Source organism: Pogoniulus pusillus, chromosome 4, assembly GCF_015220805.1.
Source record: "Pogoniulus pusillus isolate bPogPus1 chromosome 4, bPogPus1.pri, whole genome shotgun sequence".
NCBI lineage: Eukaryota > Metazoa > Chordata > Aves > Piciformes > Lybiidae > Pogoniulus > Pogoniulus pusillus.
In genome coordinates, this window is record NC_087267.1 from 17,200,845 (window position 1) to 17,211,124 (window position 10,280).

The 10,280-nt window shown below is 44.8% G+C and overlaps 1 long non-coding RNA gene across 1 annotated transcript; it reads left to right on the forward strand.

Moving 5' to 3' along the window:
- Positions 1-703: 703 nt before the first annotated feature.
- LOC135175104 (uncharacterized) lies at positions 704-1,842 on the forward strand. Its single transcript, XR_010302240.1, has 2 exons — positions 704-949; positions 1,555-1,842. It is a non-coding gene; the product is annotated as an uncharacterized LOC135175104 (long non-coding RNA).
- The last annotated feature ends 8,438 nt before the right edge of the window (positions 1,843-10,280 follow it).

The following is a 10,280-nucleotide window of genomic DNA, read 5'->3' on the forward strand; positions in this document are numbered from 1 at the left end:
TTCAATGTAGTGGAAGCAAACACTTTAGAGCATAATTGATCACTGCTGCAGAACGTGCTCGAAACAAAGAGCTTCGCAAGATGCAAGCAAGATTTACGTATATATGTGTGTATGAATAACTGCCCTAGCACTTATTTAGGGATGCAGTGATTTATGATCTAATTGTAGGGCTGGATAAACACTGCTAGATTTTCACATATTTAGAAAAAATAAACATCACAAGGGACCAACATACTCTCTGCTGTACAGTGCTGACTACTGTCACTTGAGTCCTCTCGCACCAAGCTGCCTAGGTTCAGCCTAAACCTGGGGCTAAACTCCGGTGGTTACTCGGTCACCTGATAACCACTCCCATGCAGACAAAGGGGATCAGGAACAGGAGAGAAAATGCAGAGTTTGAACTGCAAAACAGATTTAATGAGGTAGCCAAGAGGACACCAAAGGCAATACAAGGTAGGCAAAGCCATGCTCAGCCCAGCAGAGTGCAGCACTCACCGTAAACAGGAAGGCAAGCCTCAGGAGCAGGAAAGGAGCGTGGCAGAGGCAGAACAAACAAACCTCCGCTCCTCAGTAAGTTTCCTTCTTTATACCGAGTGTGATGCTGATGGTCTGGGACACACCTGTAGCCAGTTCAAGTCAGCTGTGCTAGCTGACTCACAACTACCAATGGCCTGAAGCTGGGCTGAGATCCGTCCCAGCAAACGTAAAACATAGACACCTGAGCTGAGAAGTTGCTGTTTCCAAGAGATTATGTCTGAGTACCATAAATGCAAGCAAGGAAAGGCTGAATTGCCACCAATGCCTGAGGCATTTCCATAGACAAAACGCTGAGGAGCGGAACTAAATAAAGCCAAGGGTGAAGCTCTAAGCCCCAACACTGAATTTGACCAGTGGGCAGCTTCTCTCTGGGTGTTTGCCCTTCAAAAAAGTTTAAGTGGTCTGGGGAAAGGTATGTGTAAGGAACAAGTTCTTTACTGAAAGGTCAGACTTTGTTAGGATCTTAGGACATTTCTCAAGACATGTTCTGTAGGGATTTGATGCTACTGTTGTTTGTGTACTGTATCCACACATTCTGGAAGATGCAAAGCAGGATTTTATGTGAAGCTTGCTTAAGGTCCTGATTCTAGCCCCCAGCTTGCCCTGCTTTTTAACTCTTCCATTGTGAGCTGCACTCTTTAGCAACCACTACACATGAGTGGGGAAGGAAGAACAACACTCCTACCCCAGCACCCCTCTCTAGAGAGAAGGAAGCACTCTGGCTTGTTTGCTGTGTATCAGTGGTTACCACAGGTCTACAATAGCAGCTGTTGACTACTGAAGTAAATTAAATTCAATTTTTCTAGGAAGTAAATTAATTTTTCCCAAGTCAAATCTGCTTTGTTTATGTCAGTAACTGGTGAATGACCTCTCCTTGATTTTAGCTCATCCCATGAGCCTTTGTTATATTTTCTCTCTTCTGTCCAGGGGAAGAGAGGAAGTGATAGAGAGGCTTTGGTCAGCACCTGGCCTTCAGCCAGAGCTAACCCATCACAACCCTTTGCTCTGTATTTGCAGCACTCCAGATGTGATGTTCAGAGCCATGTGGCAGCATGGGAAGGACTGGTGTTACCCCGCTGGGTACAATCAAAACTCTGCAACAAGACTCACCCATATACTCTGCAGTGAACCTCCTCTGAGGCTTCTCCATGTGCAGTGTACAAGGGTTGTACCCCTGAAATGCTGTTGGACAGTCCAGTAATGAGCTGTGGATAGGGGCCCTTAGCAAGTCCATCTTCTAGACAGCTTGAAAATGCTTCCTCTTTCTAACATGCTCCACCCACACTGCCTGCCCTGGCTTTGTCAGCTCCTCTGTCTGGCACACAAAAGTCATCTCACTTGCTTCCCTTTGGCACCCACTAGAGAGTGGCAAGAACATGACTGGGCCACATTTCAGAAGTGCTTACTAGAACCCTAGGAACTCCATCTGCTTCTAGAAAGTTTTGCTGTGCTCACAAGTACAGAAATGTGTGCCCATGGGAGCAACGGAGCTTCTCACTCTCTTTGCAAGTGGTTGCAGGATAATGAGACAAGTAACTGGGGACTTGACCACAGTATTGTGAGAATCATCAATCACAGTCCTAAAGGTAGTGCCTGAAGGGAAGCAGTTCTGGCAGACAAGGTTCAAGTATGGGTGAGTTTGCAAAACATCACAAATGGCCCTGAGAAAACTTTGGCTCTTTGGCTATGAAGCTTCTCTATGTTGGGTAGCAGAGTGTCCTCACAGACATCTGCCAGCTCCTGCCTAATACGGTATGAAGTCAACATGCCTCCTTTCTGTGGGGTACTAGAATGACAACTGGAAAATGACAGATTGGGATAAAAACTCAATCCATGCAGTTTGTTATAGGGCTCCTGTCTGAGATCTCTGACTTTATTTCACCCTTCATAGTAAGGGCAGGGTTCTTTGCCATCATATATCAAAAGTAAGGTGCTTAAGTGAAGCACTGTGTCTTTGTGTCAACCCACAGCGTATACATACCAGAGCCCTCCTAGATCGGATGTGGGTCCTAAGGACCCTTGAGAGTGACCATTTCTCCTCACTGAGTACAGAAAGGCTGTACACAACTACTCCAGAAAAGACTTCTAACACAAATGGCACAAGTTAGGCCCTACGAGCCACTTTTGTGTGCAGTGCTGTGTATCATATATTACAACACAGCTCCTGCCCTGGTAGAAGAAGTTCTGGCATTTTTTGCATAATTAGCATGTCATTACAGATGAATTTGATGTTGCCAGTAGGACACTATCAAGATCTGTTCTACCTTCTGTCAGAACACCTCTGATCTGAAGGCAGAAGAAGCAGCTCTAAGGGGCACAGCATGAGAAGAGACACCAAAGTGCATCATTCGGTAGTGCCTGAGAAGGGCTCCCTCACCTCCAACGTAGCAAATGTGCAATGGAAGGAGGAAATGGCAGCCTTGCTGCTGTTTCTCTGGAAGGTGTTTGCCAGTGCCCCTGACTTAAGGTGGACCTGGAGGGCATCACCACCTTCACCTTACCCTTACCCCACTATGCTCCGCACTGCCAGGTAGATCTGAGGACTGCTGCAGATTGCAGCGAGTGTCCTATTGGGACCTCTGGGGACTTTTTGTGCAATAAGCCAAGTTGTGAAGGTACAGCTCAATTAAATCTATCTGCTGTCAAAGAAGCCAGCTCAGTAGCCAGCCTAAAGAAGGATTACAAAGAGCACTGATGACTGAAAACCATTTGCAGTAAATAGCTATGAAAGTTTAAGAAGATCCAGACACTGACCCGACTGGGACTCCTCTTTGCTTCAGGAGATGCCCTGTGTGGGTAATTCCCTTTTAAGTTTCCAGTTGTTTTTTCTAGGGGGGTTAAATAGGTTGGTCTTTCTTTCCCTCTGTAAAACCAGGATTCCTCCATCATGGCAATAACACCATATTGACTATACCACATTGTCTGGGGTTTTCCACTGCACTTAGCAAATGCACTTAGAAAGAAGTAAAATGAAAATGCAGGAATTTCTAGTTGGGCTTAGCAAGCTGTGAAGAGCGATGACTGCACTGGGGTAAGGAGTTAGAGCTGCCTGGACCTTCTGCTCCACGCAACAGCTTTGCCATGGAGCTCATCTACTTCAGTGCTACTATGGCCTGCTTCTGGCCACAGCCTTCTTCTCATTTGAGGATGTTCTTTTAATCACGCTCAAGCCTAGAATCTTACTGTAGAGGCCAAACTAATTGCCAGGATACACGAGATGCCAAACCCTGGAAGGTAAAGCTAAAATTTGTGTGTCCTGGCTCAGGGAACCACTCTGTTGCAAACCCAAAATAAAAAGTGGGTTTTTGCATGTCTGAAATAGTTGATTTTTCCATTCCAACAATTGGAACTTTGTGCTTCCCAAAGAATTTGCACTGTGAATTTTCCAATTTGATCAAAACAAATATCTGTCTCTGCCTTTAAGGGGCTTATTTATTACTTTTTTTGTCGAGTTTTTTTTGTAAAGAGGAAAAAAAAAAGTAAGCATTCATTCCAAAATTATCCCTGGCTAGTGGGCACGGTTGCCACACCGAAAGAGGCGGCAGTTTTCTGGGGGAAATGGCATTGGCCTGAGTGCCAAGACCCACATGGAAGATATACAAAGGGCTGTGAAGATTTTTATGTCTCTCTTGCCATTGTAAACAGCAGTGTTTTATCTTTCAACGGGCCATTTGTCATGTTCTCCAATGATTACACCCTTTAATTAGGAATGGGAGAGCTGGATGGTTTCCTTTATTGTTTCCACACACAAAAGTTTCTACCTAATTAGCAATCTCCTGGTTCTTGATCAAAACACAGGCTCCAAAACAAAGTGTTGTGAGATCTTGTAAGGCCTTACCGTGATGTTCAGAATATCATTATAATCTCATATTGGAACCATCTCACTGACCAATTTAATAACAGTGCTGGGGCTTTCAAGTGCCCAGTCTGCTGGGCCTCACTTTCATTGCTGTTCCCACATTTCATAGTCGCTGGAGTAAGGAGTGAGATGAGGTAAAGTGAGGTGCAGTGTGAGCACAGGAGTACCAAACAGAGAAGCACATATGGTTTTCTCCTTGCATCATCACTTGGTTTGATAAAAGAAGGCCACAGTTCCCAGAAAACTATGTGTCAGGTCCCTGAGCGCATCTCTGCATCCCAAAGTGTTTTGCTGCCCAGGCCTGCTGGCTCTGACAGCTACGGAGAGGCAGCTCTGGAGAAGGAATTGTCCTTTGTGGACCTCTTCCCCTGATTTGCCCAGGGGCCACTTTCATGCCCAGGCCCTTGTCACTCACCTGAGTGATGTTGCTGGTACACCTGTGCTAGGTTGAACACTTTCCTTATTTTGTCTCTTATCCCAGCTCACTTGATTTGACTTTCTGGCTTGACCTCAGACCTGCCTCATCAATATAGACTTTTAATCAGTACTGTTGGCTGGCTCTGGTCACTGTTCCTGGATCTGTTTGGGTATGATGGGTCAGCTCCCTGGTGTATGTGCCTCTGCCTGCCTTTCAGTGACTCTGGGATGGTGAAAGAGCAGCCTCTCTCTGCAGCTTCATGATGCCTTGCATCACTTCATCCTTTGATTGCTACTGGTATAAATTCTGCTATGAGAGGCTATGGAATTCTGTGATCTTGAATAAATGAATATCACTGATTCGGTAGGAATCCTATTTTATCAGCAGGCAAGATTCACAACTCTGCAACCTGCCAAGCAGATGCATTAGACAGGTATCTTCCTCCTAAAGGAATTACTCTCATCTACCATAGGAAAAGTTTCACTTGTCCTGAGAAGACCTGTCTGTGCTGGACAGATAGTTGAGGACTGTAAAGGTTGAATCCTAAGATGGAAAATTGGAAGAGCTCAGTCAATGAAGGAAAAATCTGTAAAACCTCTCCCACAAAACCCAGCACAAACTAAGGAAAACACCAATTCCATTTCCTTTAATATCAAAGCCAAAAGGAATTTAGCCATCAACTTGACTAAGACCTGCTGAATGCAGAACTATGTTCTCACCAGCAATTCCTCACCCATCCTTCTCTGCTCCACAGCAGCCATGTAACATTTTCATACTAGGTGCCAGACCAGATATGACTATCATGAGCCTTTTGGAACTGGCATGAGCTTGACTTTCTGTATGTCAGAAGTAGGTCATGTCCAAGCTAGATCCAAAGCACTCACACTGAAGGCTATGCTCTTCTACCCAAGAGTCCACTCAATGCAGCACTGCTTTTCATTGCCCTCTTTATCTTGAAAAGTGGCATTCAAACCTGAGATACAAACTCAGTAATGACTTCATACAAATGAATATTAAAGAGTTACCCCCATCCTTCCAAAAGAGGGTCTAGAAATGACCAAATATTAGCTCTAGCGCCTTAAACCATTGTCTCATCAGACCTACTCTCAGCAGTGAAGATCAGCTCTACTTCACTCCTTTTCTTTCTGCCTATACTGCTGCCTCAAATGGACCCTGGTAGCTCTACACAGGGTCATAATGAAACAGAGGAACTGAATTAGGGGAAAGCTAAAAACTGAAAAGAATCCATCAGGGAAAAGAAGAGTTGACTGAAAATTGTCAACACAGAAAGTCCACAAGTAACTGTGCAGAGCCATTGAGAGAACAGTCAGAGAGTGGAAACGAGCAGTTGGTGTTGGGAGGAAGGGCAAAGAACATCTGAAATTGGTTTTGCCACTGAGAAAAATGTAGAGCTGTGACGCAAGGTTCTAACCATCACCAAGTTCTGGAAGGCTTGCCACTTCAGGCACCATTTTCCAGATGAATCCACAGCTCCTGGTTTTACTAAAGGTGTAGAAATGTAACTCTTCTGTCGTACAAGGTGCAAATTTGAGCTCACAATGCAACCAGAAACAAATCTCTTACACTGTCAAATTCCCTCTTTGTATACTTGAAGGTGCCTAAGTACAGCTTACAAATCTCTCCTCTCTGCTGCAACTGAAGACATTTGTGAGTAACATCAGCAGGCAGTTCCTGCTGTGGGCATTGTGTGCAATGCCCACCACCTGCCCAGGAGCTTACAGAGCTCGTTGCTTGCTGTAGACACCACAGACTACACGCTTGGGTGGAGCACTGAAAAGTCACCTCACTTTTGACTGTGCAGTTACAGGTTCTGCTGGACAGTTCAAAACTCAAACCTGTGATAAAAGGAACACATTTTCCATGAGGATTCTGCTAGGAAAGCTCAAGAAGTCAGTAAAAGCATACAATGAGGGAACCAAAACGTGTTCTTGCAGTGAAAAGAATATCCATATGGCAGGTAATGGTTGGTTCCATTCACTCAGGGCTGGAACCATACATGACACTGTAACAGTGGGTGAAGAACGTTGTCCTGTGATCCTGGAGGAGCACTCAAAACTGACAGGTCTTCTCCAAGTCTCCTGGTTCATCTAAGCATGTGAAAAATAGGTGGAGAATTGCATGAGATCAGGGAAGGGAAAAGGAAATCTCATGAGAAGAGGGCTACAAGGATTGCCGCTTGTGGTATTTTGGCAGTTTCTCAACCCAGAAGCACACAACAAATGAAAAACTGCAATAACAAGCTTCAGATGCTGTTGGCAATTAACTAAACCACCAAGAACATGGCAGTTTCTAGGACCCTACACACAGATACAGAGAGTTTGTGGTGTGCCATCCTCCACTCAGCTGCTCACCAAATTGCACAAGGGTGGTGTTTATGGCTGACTCATGCTGGCAGACAGGCCTTATTTATTCCAAGCATGATATAAGAGGAATTGGAGTGGGTTGTTGAAACAGAGGAAACTTACAGCTGCAACTGAGGAATCCCCCAGAGAAAGCTCCAAGAACAGTTAAGCTTGAGAAGAATAGTTTGGCTCTGTCCTTACTGTGGCTGCTGAAAAGAGAGAATCCAGTGAGGAGGCATACCTCACCCAGCAGAATGCAGAGCCTGTCTCAGGAAAGGGTGGTAGCTTCAGCTGCTTGCAAACACTTTGCTGAGCCCTGTTACTCGTCTCTAACAAACAGATGAATCATTTGCAAAAGAAGACTCTACTTGTATGTTGTCCACTCAAACTTTCTGATTTTGTTAGCTTCAGTTGCCCTCCCTCTGGGGCATTCTTTTCTAATGCTGGAAATGGACCTCCAAACACACAGCCATTCTCATGCTTGTGTTGTTTTACACTCATCCTGCATCAACTATGAATTATTACAGGACAAAAATGATTCAGAGTCTGAAGTTGCTCCCTACCTATCTGGTAATCTTCCAGTTTGATCTTCAGGATCTGCTGTGGATTTCTTGCTCAGTATCCTTCATATAAAGACCTGGTGTAAAAAGGACTTGTCCTCACACTGAGTCATTCTTAAGTGGCATAGGTTGGCATAGCCCCAATACCTCTGATGGAGCCACCTGATTTACCCTAGGTATGCAGGAGCCCAGTGTGTTTTCCAACAGTACATTAAGGAAACCCCTCCCACCAACAAGGTGAGATCATTTGTTGGCACAGTCTCAAAACATAAAAGATCTGAAGGGCCAGACTGACACATTACATCACGTCACAACGAATAACAGGACTCTCTATGCAGCACACAGCTAGTAAATACACACCAAAAACACAGCCAGACCTCCACCAGCCAGCCGTGCTCTCTTCTGCCACTACCACCACATACTGTCAGCAGAGTCAGACCTTTTGCTCTCAGACATCAGCAAGACTGGGGCTACTCTGCAAGGCAGAACAAGCCCAAAGACAGGGCAGAGGCAGTGATGATGCCCTCACCAACCAGGGCATAGTTCCAGAGCTTTCTGAACAACCAAGTCAGAGCAAGGTGCTGATAATAGGGTCCGTCAACAAACTAAAGCAAGGCAAGACTAGGTACTGAGTCAGGTATGCCCATCTATACTCAGCCAAAATTAGCAAAATAAGGCCAGAAGCAGAAGTGGAAACAAAAGATTCACACAATTGGAAAATTGCAGGCACTGCCAAAGCCACCTTGGTTTGAGGCCATGCACCACATTCCCAAGTCAGCTAGCCCATAAGCGGCATGGAGCAGCAGTGACTGGATGCACTCGGTCTGAGCTTGTAGTGCTTGGTACTTTTGTTCCTTCTATAAAACTAAAATTGAGTAGAGCTTAAAGAAATAGACACTTGGTGCAACTTGACAGCCACTTCTGCTGCTTGGATCTAGAAGGAAGTTTTTCTCCTGCTTATGAATACGCATTAGAGTGACAGAACAGTGTACTGCACCTACATGACCACTGTTCTTAGATGCACTACAAGTTGCTTCATTATTAAATCAAATTCATGATACAGCTATCAACTTTTAAGAGTTGCTTGGACCTGAATGAGGAAGATTCTCCTCTTTGTCCTTTGTAAAAGGTTAACTCTGCTGGGGGGGTAGTCTTGAACCTGACTGCAGGTCCTCCTGACTCCTTCCCAGTGGTGGGTCTGAACCTGACTCCAGGTATAGTGGTTAGCCCACCCTCACTTCCTATCTAGCCTCCTATAAAAACAGAGGAACTTTCTCTTTTCTCCTCTCTTTTGCCTCCTTGCTGGCTAGCACCACTCATTGTTCCTGTTCCTGCTGCTCCTGCTTTTTTACTACATGGCCATCCTTCCATGTGGTGGATAAATCCTGATTCTACCTCCATCCATTGCCATCAGTCTGATTGTATTTTGTACCTTGTTTTCCTTCCCTATAGCTCTTTGTAACTCCCCTACCTCAAATACCTTTTATTTATTGTTAAAGTTTTTTCTTTTAACTTCCAACTCAAAGCAAGGCTATTTATTTGGGTGCGGTATTTTCCCCTCTTCCTCTCTACATCTAATTATTTTCTTGTCAAGACTGGGGGGGGGGGGGGGGGGGGGGGGGGAGGGGAGGAAAGAGGGGAAGGCATCCTATTATTGTATTGGTTCTGCTAGCTATGTTTTGAGTCTCTGGGAAATTTAAACTAGAACCAAGATATCCTTCAAAGACAAAATTCTCACATATATTTTCCAGCAAATGGAGGCTGTCACAAGCTCCTACAGACAGACAACTGCAGCATTGTCAAAGATGTCTAAATCAAAGAAGAAAGGAGGGTGAGAGGAATACTCTCGTAGCCATAATTGCTATATGCTATTGATAGAAACTTATTGAAGGCACAACTCAGAAGAGCTAAATTAAAGGGTATGCACTGCCTTCTAGACTACATAGTGTAAGAAGCAAATCTGATCTGGAACAGGAAGTTTGGTTTCCATTTGTAGCTCCCAGATAGGATTATAGGAGCCAGGACAGATGATCTAAGGACATGGATAGAGTTCTATGCAGATGGAGCCAGGCCATGATGCAAAATGCCCCTGAAGTGTTTTAGCTTGGCAAGAAGCAACAAGATTTCATCTTGCTGACTTAAGTCCTAGTTTGTCAGCATGTATCTGTATCATCTGAAGCATCACATTATAACCAGATTTAACAGCAACAGAAGATATGTAACTCTTGATTGAACTCGTGGCTACAAGGTGAAAGACAAAGGCTGCTTTTAGAAAGATACAGGCCCCCAAAAAGCTCCTCTCAGAGACACCTGAATGGAAGTCTCCAGGGAGGTGGTGGAGTCACCATCCCTGGAGGTGTTCAAGAAAAGCCTGGATGAGGCACTTAGTACCATGGTCTAGTTGACTGGCTAGGGCTGGGTGCTAGGTTGGACTGGATGATCTTGGAGGTCTCTTCCAACCTGGTTGATTCTATGATTCTATGACAATGAAGTACTTTCTTTGTTGACAGCTACACATCAAAACTGTATTTGCTTTGGTGAAA